The 16,505-nt window shown below is 50.9% G+C and overlaps 1 long non-coding RNA gene across 2 annotated transcripts; it reads right to left on the bottom strand.

Annotated features, from left to right (window-relative positions):
* Nucleotides 1-716: 716 nt before the first annotated feature.
* LOC129030180 (uncharacterized) lies at nucleotides 717-15,234 on the bottom strand. Of its 2 annotated transcripts, XR_008500577.2 has the most exons (4): nucleotides 15,165-15,234; nucleotides 14,713-14,841; nucleotides 13,745-13,858; nucleotides 717-1,037 (listed from the first exon to the last, which is right to left on the bottom strand). It is a non-coding gene; the product is annotated as an uncharacterized LOC129030180 (long non-coding RNA). The 2 variants fall into 2 exon arrangements; XR_010123278.1 differs by lacking the exon at nucleotides 15,165-15,234 and having other exon boundaries at nucleotides 14,713-14,878.
* Between the last annotated feature and the right edge of the window lie 1,271 nt (nucleotides 15,235-16,505).

Below are 16,505 nucleotides of genomic sequence, written 5' to 3' on the forward strand. Positions count from 1 at the left end.
GGGTATGACTTTTGAACTCATGCTCACAAAATGGTTGCTGAAGTTAGCACCATCACATCCATAGTCTAGGCAAGAGGAAAGGTTAATGGCGCTGGTGTGTGCACTAGCTGAATGTCCACCTTTTAAGGAACTTTGCTAGAAGCTCAACCCAACCACTCCTGCTTCATCTCATTATCCAGAACTGCATTATGTGGCTACCCTTAGCTTCAAGATGAGACTAGAAAATGAAGTATTTTAGCTGGGCCAATTGCCAACCCTAACGAATTGAGATTCTATATAGCAGAGGAGAGTTGAGAGTTGGTCAGGAATTGGCAGCCCTGTCACATATGCCTAATTCCAGTGCTGTTATTGGAAGTACCAAGGCTGGCAGCTTCCACAATGGGTCTTCAGTCGCTCATGTCTTCTGTGTCTGCCTTCATTCCCCTACTCAGATGACAAACCTCTTTGTAAACAGAGAAAACATGTTCATCATTTTCATTACTCCCTCTTCCCAACCCCAACCTTCCAATCCTACTGTCCCAGCTCAATAAATGCTTACTTTAGAAAGAAAAAGCAGTACTTGGGACAAACTTTCCATTTCTTACTTGAATCACTGTTTTTATCGTGTATTGCATTGTCATTTTCCATTTCAGGACCTTAAGTAGCAACTCCTCAAGTCAGCTGTAAACTCCTAACAGTCTAGAAGTGCCCAATCCAGTGACTTTCACACAGTGAATGCTTTCATGACTTGTTGAGTTTATTCAGCCTGAGTTCTAGTCATTATCAGTAACCACAACAATAGTAATTTCATATCTTTATGATGCCTCGAAGTTTACACAACTTCCTTTATACACATTCTCTCACTTGGTCTTTTAAGTAACTCTTTTAAGTAAGGCTGCTGTAATTATCCCTTTTTCACAGATGATGAAATGGAGGCTAAGAGAAGGTATATTGCTTGCCCAGAGGCATGAAGTGAGTGTTCGAACTGGAACTTAAATACAGGTCTTTGACTTCAAATCCAGCACTTTTCCATCAAACTTGAGGCCTCGATTCTCTCCCTTTCAAAAATGAAGAAATTAATTTAGATGATTTCAATGCAGCGCTGTCCATTAGAAATAGAATATGAGACACATATAATTTAAACTTTTCTAATAGTCACATTTAAAAAGGAAAAAGAGACAGATGAAATGAATTTTAATAAACTTTTATTTAACTCAAAATATTTCAACATGCAATCTTGATATTAATAAGACTTTTTTTTTTGCTTTTGAAAGCTAATTTTTTTTATTTATGTCTTTAAATCAGGGAATTCTAAAGAATGAAAACCAATGTGTTTATGACACTTTCAGCACATCACAATTTAACTACTTTTCAGGTGCTCAAAAGCCACACGTGGCTAGTGGTCACCATATTGGAAAGCTCAGCTGTAATGTTTGAAAGGTAAATTTAACTTTAAAACGAAGCTCCCATATCTAATATTTCATGATCAAATTATTTTAGAAATTATCTAAAAGAGTTATTTTCTGTACATTCTTGCAATAAAGGAGAACTGCCTGTTCAACAACTATCCCCCAGTAGAAAACTGGCTTTACCTAGATCCATCACAAAGCACCACTGCCATCTGGTGGTAGACTCTTGAATTGCAAGCAAATTCCCCAAGAGGAAATAATCAGGCTCTCGGAATGAGTTTATCAAAGCAGATTCTACTGACTCCATATAATCCAGGAGAGTTTGTTGAAGAATGCACAATGCTGGGCCCTGCTGAATCAAAATCTCCAGGGCAAATCCCAAACACCCAGATTTTCAATAAATGTCCCCAGTGGTCATGCACACTGAAACTTGAGAATGGTTGATCTAAAGGACATGCCTATATAATACAACCAAAGAAAATTCAGTGACAGTAAATGTCAGAAAAGGACTCATTCTTTCCTGATACTGTTCTGATGTTTGTAAGACTGTTAATTTCTTAGTTTCTACATAGAAAAAAAAAAAAAAACCCACCCCCAATATACAAACACACACACAGTTGAAAAGAATCCATAATCCCATCACTTTTTTCAAAACTTAAAGGAAGAAAGAAGTCTACATGGCCACTCCACCCCCGACCCCCTCACCCCCAACACACACACACACCCCTCAGACACAACTCTAACAGTTACATATAGCTCAGGCCCTCACAGCCGTGTCCCCACTCCCAGCCTCTGCTCTCACCCTGCTCCCTCCACACCCAAGTTCCAGCCAGGCCAGTGCCTTCACAGCTCTCCCCCTTCACCTCACTCCCCTTCTGAGACTTTGCAGAACTGTCCCCTCCATCTGGAACAGCAGTCGCCATCCTACCCCCCAGCCCCCATGACTTGTCCCTCATAATGCAGCTCAGGCATCAGCTACTCAGGAAGCCCCTTGGGGAGCCCTCTAGACTGTGCTGGGTGCCCCTCCTTCCCCCCGAAGTGCCCTCTATGGTAGCTGTATTGTCTGACTTCTCCACACAACTGTAAGCTCCTTATGGGGCAGGGCTGCGTCTCTTGTCTCTGTATCTCTGCCACCTAGAAAAAATTCTGCCACAAAGCAGGCATTGTTAAGAATTTGCTGAGTGAATAAATGTTTTCTTTTCCTTTCTTTTCTTTTCTTCTTTTTTGAGACAGGGTCTTGCTCGGTCTCTCGGGCTGGAGTGCAGTGGCACAATCATGGCTCACTGCAGCCCTGAACTCCTGGGCTCAAGCGATCCTCCCACCTCAGCCTCCTGATTAGCTGGGATTAGCATGTATCGCCACACTCAGCTATTTTTTTAAATTTTTCTTTATTAATTTTGTTTTATTTTATAGAGATGGGGCTCACTGTGTTGTCCAGGCTGGTCTCGAACGTGTGGGCTCAAGCCATCTTCCTGCCTCCGCCTCCCAAACTGCTGGTATTGCAGGTGTGAGCCACCGCGCCCAGCCATAAATAAATGTTTTCGAAAGCATCAAGTAGTCAGTCTGATTTTTAAATGATAATGCTAGTGCTGATGAGTTGAAGACACTAAGCAGTGTGGACCTTTACTGGAGGCTCAGTAACATCAGCTTCCAGCTCTAAGGACGGAGCTGCAGATGGCTGACCAGAAGCATTTGTGTTGGGGACTAGGGAGGGCAGTGATTTGGGCACCATGAACACAGTGAGACACGGATGGGTGCAGGAAGAGGGCAGTAACAGAGTAACCCGGGAATGCCGTCCCCACCTCCCAGGAAGAGATCCATTTCCCCAGAGGACAGAGGCCTGCTGCATCTCGCCCAGCTAATCTGACAGAAGCCAGCTGCAGCGCTAGGCCTGCCCCCGGGAAGGCATGCTGAGGCCGGGAACCACATGCCACTGTTTGCCCCTGGGGGACAGGGGCACAGGGAGAGGGTAATTGACTTGTCTCCCAAGTTTATTTATTAATTCCTAGCTGCACTATTTGATGTGGTTTCCAGGAGGCACGCCGTTGAAATCTGCCCCCCTTCCGCCTCCTGGCTGCAGTGGCCCCAGGGAGGTGGGTGAAGCTCAGAGCCAGCCCACAAGTCAGACCAGGTGCAGGCAGGGGACTAGGAAGGGTGCCCACCATGCAGGGAGGCTCACCGGCCCCAGCGCAGGCAGCAGGCCATGGCATGGGGTGGGGTGCAAGGCAACAGTGGATGGTGTGCTGGGGAGCCTGAGACGATGCGCCTCGGGACAAGTGGCCGCAGCTCTCTGCTTCAGCTTCCCCAGCTGTGAAAAGGAAAAATGAGTGGCAGCAACTGCCACTTCGTATAGCTGAGTGAGAATACCAATGTGCTGAGGGTAGGAAGTGCTGTTACAAGTCAGGGGCACCCCGCAACTGTCGAATGTTCCAGACGGGCAAGTGTGTATCTCTAAGTGCCGGGTCTGGGCCTAGCTTTGCTCCTCATTTTATGTTTTCCAAATTTCCCGTGCTTCCTACAATTAGCATGAATAAGCTGTATAACCAGGGAAACATTAGACTAAAGAGAATGGGAAGCGTGTGGCCCAGAGATGGAGCCACGTCTCAACAAGCAGGGTGGTTACAGGGTGGAGGGAGAAAGGGGGTGATCCCTCCACCCCAGGCTTGAGCGAGGAAGGACACCTCAGATGCAGGGAGAGGGTGGAGCCTGAAGGGTAAAGGGAGGGGGTGATGACTTGAATGAAGTTAGCCACAGACCCCAACCAGAGGAAATGGGAGCCAGGCCCCAAGATTCTCTATCCAAGGCAGTGGCTCTCCTGGCTTTCAGCCTTTGAAGCGTCAGCACGAGTGACCTTCATTTAGCTGGTGTGCTCCCCACTGTGTGGCTCCAATCCCCTGGACTCTTTCCAGAGACTCTACCCGCTTCCTAGGATGGACGACTGAACAGGGCGTGACCGCCCAGGAGGAGGGAGGTGAGAGCAGAGGTCAGGGGTTCTCCATGCTCCCCCATATCCACCGTCCCCAGGCCCCATGACTGTGTCTGTGTGTGCAGACCCTGGTCCCAAGGAAGCGGCCATGGCTTCTTCCAAGAGGCACATGCCCGTCCAGGCCCCAGGCCAGCATCCCCCTCCCCTCACCCCTCACCCTGTGGCTCCCCTGCTCACTCCCGTCGACAGTCTAAAGAAGCTACTGACAAAGAAAACGTTCAAAGATTTCACAAAGTTAGCAGCAAATCAAAGTCCTGGGAGCCCTGAAACTGACATGGTAGAGATGTAGGGCACCTGCCCTTTGAGATTCTGGGAGAATGGGCCGCACTCCGATCACTTACACAATTTTCCAACATGTCTTTGCCTCGGAACACCAGTTCCTACTGCATTTGTTCCGTGGGCAGAGAGTGTCCCTGCCCCACATTCACGGGCTAGAATAATCCACGCCTTTCCTTCACTCCTTTGCCATGAGACCACTCACACAAGGCCGGTGTGCGGCCAGGCCAGAGGGCTTTGCCACAGGCCTAACCAGTGTCTACCCACTGAGGAAGGCCAGGCAGCCCTCCCCCGTGGATGCGGACCTTTGTGAGGACAGTTTCCGTGGGCCGGGCCACCAATCTGGAGGGCCCTGAGCTGTGTCCACATTCACATTTCTTCACTCAACAATCATAGGCCCTACTCTGTGCCAGGCTCCGGGCCCGCCCAGGCCAGGCTATGTGTGCACACACACCACACTGTCACACACCCAGGCTGGACAGGGTCCCCCACTCTCTTGCAAGAACTGGACAGAATTCACACTTGTGTTCACACCCAGCTGGGCCACACAGGCATTCACACGCTCACCTGGACTGGCTAAGTTCCTATTCAAGGGGTTTCTGCCTCTGCCCACCAGGATAATCCCCACACCAGGGAGAGATGCCACTTTTTGTGTCAGGGAATAAGATACCCCGAGGCCCACTGGAGAGGCCAGGGCCACTCTGGGTAGGGTGTGAATGGGGGCTGGGACCCAGGTTAGCATAGGGCCTGGCTTCTGTCCCCCAGGTCCATCTGGGCCAGTTGGCCTGTGGGCGGAGCTGTCTTAGGCTGACATGGTGCTCTTAGGTCAGGGGAATCCAAACACAGAAAGGAGGCCTCAAGAATGTCCCAAATGTGAAATGGATTCAGTTCTGCCTGCTTTACTCCCCAGGCCTCAGCCATTTCCCCACTCAAAGCCTCTTCCCCTGCCAAACACCCCTCCTCCAGCCTCTTCCACTCTCGTGACCTCGGTCCCACCTGCCATGATCCCACCCGATCATGTGGCCAGCCTCTCATCCTAAAACGCCTACTTCATCAGGTAACTCCCCTTTCAAGAACCTTCAAGAGCTCCCCCGCCCCACCACCCCCATTGAGTAAGGAGGACCTCTGGCTGGCACTCAAACCCCTCAGGATGAACCGGAGCTGACTTTCCTGCCTTAGCCGCCTCTTTTCCCTTCCTCTGGACCCGGGTCCACACTGTCATTCCATAGAGGCATTGCTCTTTTCCAGCTCTGCATCTTTAGCAGAACCTCCCGTCCTCTTCCTTCTCCCGGAATGTCCTCTTTTCCTTCAGATCCTCCCCACCCTGCAGGGCCAAGCTAAACCTCCACCTCTTCCAAGAAGCCTTCCCTGATGACACAGCCCCCAGGGAACACTCCTCACTGCCTCCTCTCTGTACTCTGTGCTTTGCCTCCCATGACACCTCATCTCCTGCCGGGGACTTTGCTCTCCGCTGCCCGGACCGTCTCCTCTTCCCTGCTTGTCCTCCCCCGAGAGCAGAGCTGGACACACAGGCCCCGGCTCCTGGAGGAAGGTGTTGTGGGCCTCCCTCGCCCCTAGCCTACTCCAGCCACCCAGTTTGTGTGATTGTCTCTCCCTGGATGCTGTAGGTCACCCCCACGCCGCCCCGGTGCAGACCACAGCTGCTGCCCCAGGAGTGCTGAAGCTCCCAGTCAGGCTGGGGCCTGCTCCGCTGGGCGGGAACCGCGCACATTCCTTCAGAATTAAACAAGAGCCTGCTGGCTCCAGGCTCCCCAGGATGAGGATCATCCGGTTTGCTTTCTCCCTCTCCAGGCAGCAAGGCCCACTTGGTTCCAAAGGAAAGTTCTCTGGGCAATGACCTCAACAGCCGCGGGAAGGGTGAAGGGTCACATCTGTGGCCATTTGGAAACGCGGGTCAAGGCCTGAGACTCTGCCCTGGGCCCCCTCATGCCTGGTGTTCATTCCACCATCCATCTCCCATACTCACACACATGTGCACAGGCACAACACACACACACAGACAAACACATGTAAACACACACGCACAAATGTGTGCACCCACACACACAAATGTGTGCGTACACACAACATACACATGTAAACACACAGACATGCACACAAGTGTAAATACAGACACACACAGACACATATGCAAAGCACACATATACATACACAAGCACACACTTGCAAACACACGCATGCACACACATACCCCACTACTGCCCTTGACTGACCCTGAGGTGGGCCGGGTGGCCTGGCCACAATGACAGGGCTGAGTCTCTGGCAAAAAGCCCACCCCTCCTTTCCCCAGAGCAGTTCGGGAAGAGGGCAGAGCTGTGATTTGAAGCATGGCAGATCATTTTTCACAGTTCACCTTCAAACAACCTCGGCCCAAGAGACAGAGTACTTTTTACCAAAGACAAAAAAAAAAAGATTTCCCATCACACTGCCCCCAGCCCATGGCTGCATGTAGTGAGAGAAACAGCCAAGTGGAGTGGGAGGGGGGGTGCAAGGTCAGGCTGAGCTGCCACACACCCCATGGGCTTCTGGAATAGCTGCCATGTCTGCTGGGTGGATGGCAATGTGGGAGGGCTTCAAAATGTCTCCCCCAAAAATGTTCTCAATGCTTGGCTCCAGTGGCACCCCCTAAACATCTCCTTGCTCTGCGGATCCCTCTCACTCTGCCTCCACTTATCCTAACCTCCCTCGCACTAGCTGGCCCATGAGTTTGAGGATATCAGGGACCCAGGCAGTCCCACGCACAGGGCAATGAGGCAGGCAATGAGATAGTGCTCTCCAGCAGACATAGATGGGGCCTCGTGGGACAGTCTCAGGCAGTCACGCTATCTCTAGAGGTCCACAGGGTTCCCAGTTCCTGGGTGGTGGGAACAGAGATGGTTTAAGACCACTCCCATATTTCCTCCAGAGACTGGGCAGGCTTTGAGAGTAGATTCTAGCAATGTTTGAAGAAACAACAGAAGCCATAGTCCCATGCTCCAGCCCAGTCTACGACGTTGTTACATTCACCTTCCTAAGACTTGGTCCATGAAACTAAATCACATGATCCTGCTCAGATTCAGTGAGCGTGGCAAAATGCATCGCATGGCCTACTCCACGCCAGCCTAAGCCCTGGACAGTCATGTGGCGTGGCCGCTGCCAGTCCAATAACATGGCGCAGAAAAAGAGGCTGCCTTTCCAAGGTACTTGATTTCCATTGGTCGGAAAGTTAGAATATACTGACAGTGTTGGAATAAGTACTTCACTGCCATCTGCAGAAAATATGACATAAGAGATACAGAAATTGCCCACCTTTGGAGACAATGAAATTATATTAAAAAATGAAGATTTCCAAATAATAAAGCGTCCATGATCCAAGCAGCGCCCCCTCGCCGCGCCCTTGTGCTCTCTGCAGCAGCCTTGCATGAGGCCTCCGTCGCCCCTGCTCTGGGCTGAACCGTGTCCCCTAAGAGCCATATTATTGAAGTCCTAATCCCAGCACATCAGAATGAAACTGTATTTGGAAACAGGGCCATTAAAAAGGTATTAAGTTAAAATGGGGTTGTTAGGGGCTGGGCACGGTGACTCACACCTGTAATCCCAGCACTCTGGGAGGCCAAAGTAGGAGGATCACTTGAGCCCAGGAGTTCAAGACCAGCCTGGGCAACATAGCAAGACCCCTGTCTCTACAAAAATAAATAAGTAGCTGGCTGTGGTGATGCACACCTGTGGTCCCAGCTACTCGGGAAACTAACATGAAGGGATCGCTTGAACCCAGGAGTTCAAGGCTGCAGTGAGCCATGCTTGTGCCACTGCACTCCAGCCTGGGCAACAGAATGAGACCCTGTCTCAAAAAAAAAAGTGAGGCGGGGGCTTGTTAGGGTGGACACTAATCCGGGCTGCTTGGTGTCCTTGTAAGCAGAGCAGCTCAGGACACACAGAGAGACAACAGGGGCATGCCTGCACAAGCTGTGAAGAGGCAGTGAGAGGGTGGCTATCCGCAAGCCAAGGAGAAATGCCTCTGAGAAAACAGACCCTGCTGGCACCTTGATCTTGGAAGTCCAGCCTCTAGGACTGTGAGAAAATAAATGTGTGTTGCATAAGCCTTTCAGTCTGCAGTACTCGCTCTGGCAGACCAAGCTGGCTAACACAGCCCTTCCCCAACCAGCTACTGTACTGGTCCAATGCCCCCATACCCAAGACAGGCCTTTGCCTCCCTCAAAATAAAACTCAGTGTCAGCTGGGCACGGTGGCTCATGCCTGTAATCCCAGCACTTTGGGAGGGTGAGGCAGGTGGACAACCTGAGGTCAGGAGTTTGAGACTAGCCTGGCCAACGTGGTGAAACCCTGTCTCTACTAAAAATGCAAAAAAAAATTAGCCAGGTGTGGTGGCATGCGACTATAGTCCCAGCTACTCAGGAGGCTGAGGAAGGAGAATCGCTTGAACTTGGGAGGTGGAAGTTGCAGTGAGCCGAGATCACACCAGTGCACTCCAGCCTGGGTGACAGAGTGAGACTCCATCTTAAAAAAACACACAAAAAAACAAAAACAATAACAAAAACAAAACAAAACTCTGTGCAATGGGGACTGTCAGATGGCCTTGAAAATGCAGACCAATGGTTCCTGCCCTGTACACACAAATGTCACCTCTTCAATTCCGGTGAGCACTAGGGCAGGGGTCAGCACCCCCAGGCCACAGTCCCCCAACACCCCTGACCCAGGTCCCTCCTGGGCAATGCTGCATCCCCCACCAAACACCAGACAAAGCCCCATGAAGGAGCTGTTCAGCTCACAGATGGGCCATGTGGAGCAATGCCGGCTGCCCTCTGCCTCCGCCAGGCAGGCCATGCACACCAAGCCCTCTCTGCATGAACCATCCAAGCCCCCATGACAGGTAGAAGGAGAGCCCTGGAGAGGCTGGGGCTAAGGGAATCCATGTCCTCCCTCCCCTCCATTCAAATAGGGAAGACATCTCAGAGCAGAAAGGGGTCAGAGTTTCCATAAAGGGAGGGTGTTAGGGGCTCGGCAGGCGCTGTCAGGGCTGACTTCTCCACTGGCCTAGCAGGCACAGCACGTAAGTCCATGAGTCTTTCAGGGGCCCATGACAATATTTTCATTTCTTTTAAAATCAGAAGAAAAAAAAGAATATTATAATAATAAGGAATATATAATAAAGAATCCAGCCTGGCTTATACTCATCTTTATGCCAACACAGTCATGAAGTATAATTTTTCATGTTTTTCATGGATAGGGGGACAGGGGCAGAAGTGCTTGGGGCCAGGAAAGTCACAGTGTGCCCTGGGAGCTATGGGTGCTATGGGTATCAAGGGCTGGGCTGCCCTGGTACGGGAGCTCACTGCCTCTCTCCTTCTCAGGTTTCTAAAACCGAAGCCCCTCAAGATTGCCCCCAGCAAGTCCCAGAACCTCACTCTTCCCTTCTCAAAGCTGCTACAACAACCACCTTACATCCATGTGGCAAACTCATCCTGGAGGCCACTGGATGAGCAAGGGGCTCCGAGCAGAGAGGAAGGGGGACCCCTCGAGCCCGGATCAGTGCAGGGGCTGGGCCAGGGGCTGGAGCTGGGCAGAGTGGCCCCGATTTGTGCTAGAGATGGGCTGAGCAGTGCCTCTTCCTCAAAGACCTGTGTCCATTCCCAGCTCACAAAGCCTTCCACCCAGGCCAGGTTCAAATTAGCCTGCCTGTCCTCACTCAGCTGGTTGCAATTGCAGTCCCTTGTGCTAGGGTTTCACTTTCAATGTTGATTTATGGGAAACACAAGGTTGCCTGAAATCCACTTGAATTCCTCCTCAGTGAAGCAACGGTCCTGGGAGGGTGGGAAGGGCCCTGGCATCCCAAAGGGGATGGGGGAGGAGGAGCGGGGCTCATCCACACAACTGGAGCTGTCTCCGCAGAAGGGAATGCGCCCAGTGACCAGAGCCACTCTCTGGTGGGCCACGAGGAGCTCTCCTTGGAGAAAGGTTATGTTCATGCGGTGGAATTCTACGCAACGTTGAAAATAAGTGAGCCAGACTTACACACATCAACACACATGGATCTCGCCAACATATCAAAAGAAAAAAAAAAAAGCTAATTGCAGAAGAATACATACTAGAATGCCACTATTTATACAGTTTCAAAGCATAGAAAACAGCCCTGTAAATACTTCAAGAAAACTTGCATATGTGGTTAAAAAAATTAAAGAAATTCATAAGAAATACCAAATATAGGATAGTGGTTCCTTCTTTGGAGTGCAGGGTGCACAGTGGAAGGGAGGTGTATTAGGGAGCTGCACCCAAGGGTTCCACCTGGATTTGTTGGTTTTGTTTCTGAAGCTAATTTGTGGTTTCATGGGTGTTCATTAGATCACTATGTGTTTTGCTGTGTCTGCTTTTTATTTATTTTGTTTTTAATTATTTTGGCTTTGTCTTGTTTGGTTGGTTGTTTTTTGATTTTTGTTTTGTTGCATGTTAATCAGGGGCAGAGCTGGAACTCTGAGATCCTTCCATGCCACTGGGAGCCCCAGTGACCCTGGGACCTGTCTGACCTGGGCCTGGTGATCACTGTCAGGCTGGCCTTGCAGAGCCAGACTGAGCCTTAGAACACCTTCTGGGGCACAGCTGGGGGAGTAGGCCCTGCACCCGCCTCCACCTGGAAGCTAGACATTGGAGAGAAGCTGAAGCCAGTCACACTGCCGAGTCTCAGGCCAAAGGCCGCGCTTCCCCCTCCACCCAACCTGGGAAAATGAGGCAAAACTGGGGACTTCAGGATCATTCCCTGCCAAACCCAATGACTTTCCAGTATTCCCTTTCGCTGGGAGAGGCACCCCAGCCCTCCACTGGTTCATACCAGAACCCCTGAAGTCACCCTTGACACTCCCTCTCCCTCATCCACACATTCAATCCCGTCACCCGCCTGAGAGAAGGCACCCAGGCTGGGCTGCCCACTGCCTCCCTTCCCTGCCCCTACATCCAGAGGCCAGGCTCACAAGGGCCTTGATAGGACACGCCCAGTGAAAACACTGGGGTCTGTGTCCCTCCCTGGAGAAACAGCAGGACAGTTGAGGCTAGACATCTGGTTCCTTAGGAAATGAAAACATTTTTCAACCTTTCACCATAGGGTGTGAGTCCTCACAGCACCTGACACATGGATTCCAAAGTCAGTTCAGGGCTGAGGGCGCCAGAGGTCATAATGCACATCTCCAAATATCAAGTATAACAGCTCAACCAGCAGTGGTGGTTCACACCTATAATCCCAATGCCTTGGGAGGCCAAGGCGGGAGGATCGCTTGAGCCCAGGAGTTAGAGACCAGCCTGCGCAACATGGTGAAACCCTGTCTCTACAAAAAATAAAATAATTAGCCAGATGTGGTGGTATGCGCCTGAAGTCCCAGCTACTCAAGGAGGCTGAGTGGGGAGGATCACATGAGCCCAGGAGGTTAAGTCTATAATCGCATCACTGCACTCTAGGCTGGGTGACAGAGCAGGACCCTCTCTCAAAAAAAAAAAGAAAAAAAAGGGAAAAGAATGACAGCTATATCACCGCTCCCAGCAGCAGAGGGACAAGCTAGCCACAGCTAGCCAACAGGCATGTTTTGCTTGGCCCATGCCATGCTTGAAATTGGAATTTGCTGCTAACATGTAACATTAGGAGGGTTCACATAATTTGAAAACAGACAAACTGACTTCACCAGCTGGCATTCTTCCACTGCACCTCCCTTCCAGCGATGAAGGGAGACTCTCCCCAGGACTCCCTGCCCTGGGACTCAGTGCCATTTGGTGTCTTTCCTCAGTCCTGCCTCTCTTACTAAACTGCCACCCTGGTCCCTGTAGGCATTGAAGTTTGTGAGTCCTCATTTTATTTATTTATTTATTTATTTATTTATTTATTTATTTAAGGATAGGGTCTCAGTCTGTCCGCCAGGCTGGAGTACAGTGGTGCGATCACAGCTCACTGCAGCTTTGAACTCCCAGGCTCAAATGATCCTCCTGCCTCAGTCTCCCAAATAGTTGAGACTATAAGCTCATACCACCATGTCCAGCTAAATTTTTTACTTTTGTAGAGACAGGCTCTTGCCATGTTGCCCAGGCTAGTCTCAAACTCCTGGACTCAAGCTATCTTCCTGCTTCGGCCTCCCAAAGTGATGGGATTATAGGTGTGAGCCACTATGCCTGGCCCAAATCCTCATTTTGGAACCTGAGGAACAGTTTTGCTAGTGGGAAATACGGTTCCATGCTCTGTGTGTTCAGCAGGACCACCCTTTCCCAGCCTACAGTAGATGAGGTGGGAGGTGAGGGCCCAAGAATTAGGAAACAGGGCTTGAGTGTGGCAGCAAACCAAGGCTGTGGCAGGAGCAGATGGCCACGTGCTGGGACTTACTGTCAGGTAGGCAGGAGAGGCCGGGTCAGCAGAATCACCCAAAAGCTGCGCTGGTGAAGATGTGGAGGTGATAGCTGAGCCCGGTGAGAGCTATGTGGGATTCAATCCTTGCAGTGTGAGGGCTCAACTTGTTTCTCTTTAGATTCTAAAGTAAGCTGTTTCTCAGAGCACATGGTCACCCCCCTTGGTCCTTCTTCCCCCATCCACAGACACTGAGCTTTCTAAATGTCTGGGCCTTCTAACCCACACCAGGGCCTGAGCCTGTCCCAAAGATTTTCAAGACAGAAGTGGCTGCGAGGCTCACTCACTGCAGGGAAGGCCACCAGCCTGGGGACAACTTCAATCGCAAGGAAGAGTTTAAAATCCCAGGGTGCCAGGAAAGAAGGAAGAAACTGGAAGCAGAAGGAAGGGAGGGTTCTGGAGGTAAAGGCCAAGGAAACACACACCCCTGGGGCCCTGAAGGCAAGGGCAGGGAGGCCTGTCTTATGGACCAGGCATTCCAAGTTGATGGTTAGATCAAGAGGACAAATCCTGACTTTTCAGAGGCCTCCCACCGCTGCCCAACTTGAATGTCCTTATCTGGAAACCAGAGCACAGAACTGATTGACATCCTTCAGCTCCCCCGGCCCCATATACACACACCCAAGCCAGCAAATCAACAGGCCCCTAAGTCCAATTCACTCAGTCACAGGGAGACAGGAAGTTAATCATGAATGTCACCTGGTCAGAGAAACCATGAGCCAGATTGATGGTCCTCAGCCTCTCAGCCTCATAGCCAGGCTATGGATGTCAGACAAAATCACTGTCGCAACAGCCCAGGTCCATGAAAAAAACCTTTCAGATAAAACACAATTGTCTGTTTCTGTATGTGTACACAAATATCGACATACTTATCATTTGGCAGCCACCAAAGTTTTAATGAAATCTTACTGGAGAAAAACTTAAGATTGAGAAAGCTTAATATTTTCCTGCAAACTGGGACAAGGCAGCCATGATTTGGTCTGAGTTGTGAGATGACGCCACGTCTCAGTGAATAAGTGCCAAGTTCCCTCAGGCATGTGGCTGGGAACCACTGTCCTAAGATGCCATTACTCCTGCTGGGCCATTTAGGTGTGACAAGAAAGACATCTGCCTTGGGAGGCTGAGGCGGGTGGATCATGAGGTCAGGAGATCGAGACCATCCTGGCTCACATGGTGAAACCCTGTCTCTACTAAAAATACAAAAAAATTAGCCGGGCGTGGTGGCGGGCGCCGGTAGTCCCAGCTACTCGGGAGGCTGAGGCAGGAGAATGGTGTGAACCCGGGAGGCGGAGCTTGCAGTGAGCCGAGATCGCGCCACTGCACTCCATCCTGGGCGAAAGAGCGAGACTCCCTGTCTCAAAAAAAAAAAAAGAAAGAAAGAAAGAAAGAAAGACATCTGCCATTGGGGCTGGCGCCTCCACATCAGTTGGACTCAGGCATGCAGGAGCTGCTGTTCCCGCAGTGGGAGGGGTCTGCATGGAGCCCCTGACCCTCCTGTGCAGCCCAAGTTGGGTCAGTGACTGGCCAGGGTCACAGTGACAATCTATGGGATGAGGTGGAGGCCCTTCCCCAGCTTAAGAGGGTGCCTTCTTTTCCTTCTGGCTGACCCCAAGCACCCAGCCTGACTCCTGATCCCCCCCCACATTGCCACCATCTCCCCAACTCACCCCACTTATTGGTTCCTTTTCCCTGAAACCCGGGTCTGCAGGGGGAGATGACCTCTCAGGCTGCCTCCTTTCTCACTGCCCAAACAAGCCACAGTCCATCCTGTGCACAACAAAGATCCACTGCCAATGCTGGAAAAGGAAAAGAGTGAGAAGGAGAAAATTCAACCAATGCGGGGAGGGCCTGGGATGTAGACAATCTGCCTCCAGTTTTATAGTTCTCATCCTTGGCCACCAGAGCTGATGCTCCTTTGGCCCTGAAGCCAAGCATCCTTCCTTTTCACCTTTACACTCGCCCTCCTCCTCCCTGGATCCCTCCTCCAGACCCTTTCCTGCTGACAACTCCCTCTCCCAACTTTGATTTATCTCAACCAGAGGGACTGCAAAGTTAGATCTAGCCCCGCTTTCAACACCCTCTTAAAATATGAGCCACACACCCCCCGGTGGATTCTTACATTCAGAGGCAAACACTCAAAGCCACACAGTCTAGGACAGACTGATGGACACCCAAAGACACACATCCACACACTCAGAGACAACAGCAGACACGCTGCCAGACACCCCCTCAACACACGCTCTCACACTCCGAACAAAGGGACCCATGCCAGAAGCACAGGCAGGCACACATCCCAAAAGCCTGCCCTGTTCCATGAGCTGTTTGGAGCTTCTTTTGAGGAAAAACACCCTGCCCCAAAGAGAAGTCCCCTGACAGGGCTGTTTTTTGTTTTTTTTTTTTTCAGCGCACTGGATAAATTGCTTTTGTGCAAAAATAAACACAAGTGAACTGCATTAGCTGAGCGAGTGACACATTAGTTACAGATGCAGGGCCTGTCAGAACATTGAGGAAACAGCTTTTATTGGGGAAGGACTGAGAGACTCATAAATAACCAGCTGGCAATCTCACATAAACATTTGTGCATTCACATAAACACCGCCTACCACAAATGCTGGCCTGGCCGCCAGCATGGACTAGAAGAGCCCTTCCCGCCTGTCCTCAGAGAATAACAAGGCAGGCCAGGGTCACAAGCCCCTTTTCTCCCAGAGTTCCCAACTCCTTGGACTCACGCTCTGTGCTCGGTGGTGTGAAGGGAGAGATCCAAGTTCTAAATCCTAAACATCTGCCAGAGAAAGAGAGTCAATGCCAAGCCCCGATGGGACAACTGGTCTGTTTTTCCCCCACTACAGAGAACTCACATTTACCCGGCCCAGAGAGAAAGAAGAGGAAATGTCACTGCACTGGGGGCTGGGCTGTCAAATAAAGCCAAGAAAAGATTTGCAAAGAGCATGGAAATGCCTCCTTGATGCAGCCCAGGGGTTCCCATCAGAATCATAGGAAAGTGGGGTGAGCACAGCATCACCCTCAGCACCCAGGACAAAGGCCATGAAAGGTGGTTCCAGCCCTGTCCACTCATTCAGGCACAGGGGGCCTGGGCTTCCCATCAGCTCCTGAAGATGCCTTTGCCCTGAGTCCTGGAGTTCTCTCCTCTGAGTTGAACACTTCAGAGCCACATCCAGCTGATCTCTCAAAGAAGGGCAAAGCAGGCCGGGTGTGGTGGCTCACTCCCAGCACTTTCAGAGGCTGAGGTGGGAGGATCGCTTGAGCCCAGGAGGTGGAGGCTGCAGTGAGCCATGCACTGCACTCCAGCCTGGGTGACACTGCACAGCCTGGGTGACACTGAGAGCACTGCACTCCAGCCTGGGTGACAGCGAGACCCTATCTCAAAAAATAAGTGGGGCATGCCCACAATTGTGTCCTTGCTACATTTTTTCCTGGGGTGCCCGCCAACCCAACAAGT

This window comes from Pongo pygmaeus, chromosome 12 (genome assembly GCF_028885625.2).
Source record: "Pongo pygmaeus isolate AG05252 chromosome 12, NHGRI_mPonPyg2-v2.0_pri, whole genome shotgun sequence".
NCBI classification, from domain to species: Eukaryota; Metazoa; Chordata; class Mammalia; order Primates; family Hominidae; genus Pongo; species Pongo pygmaeus.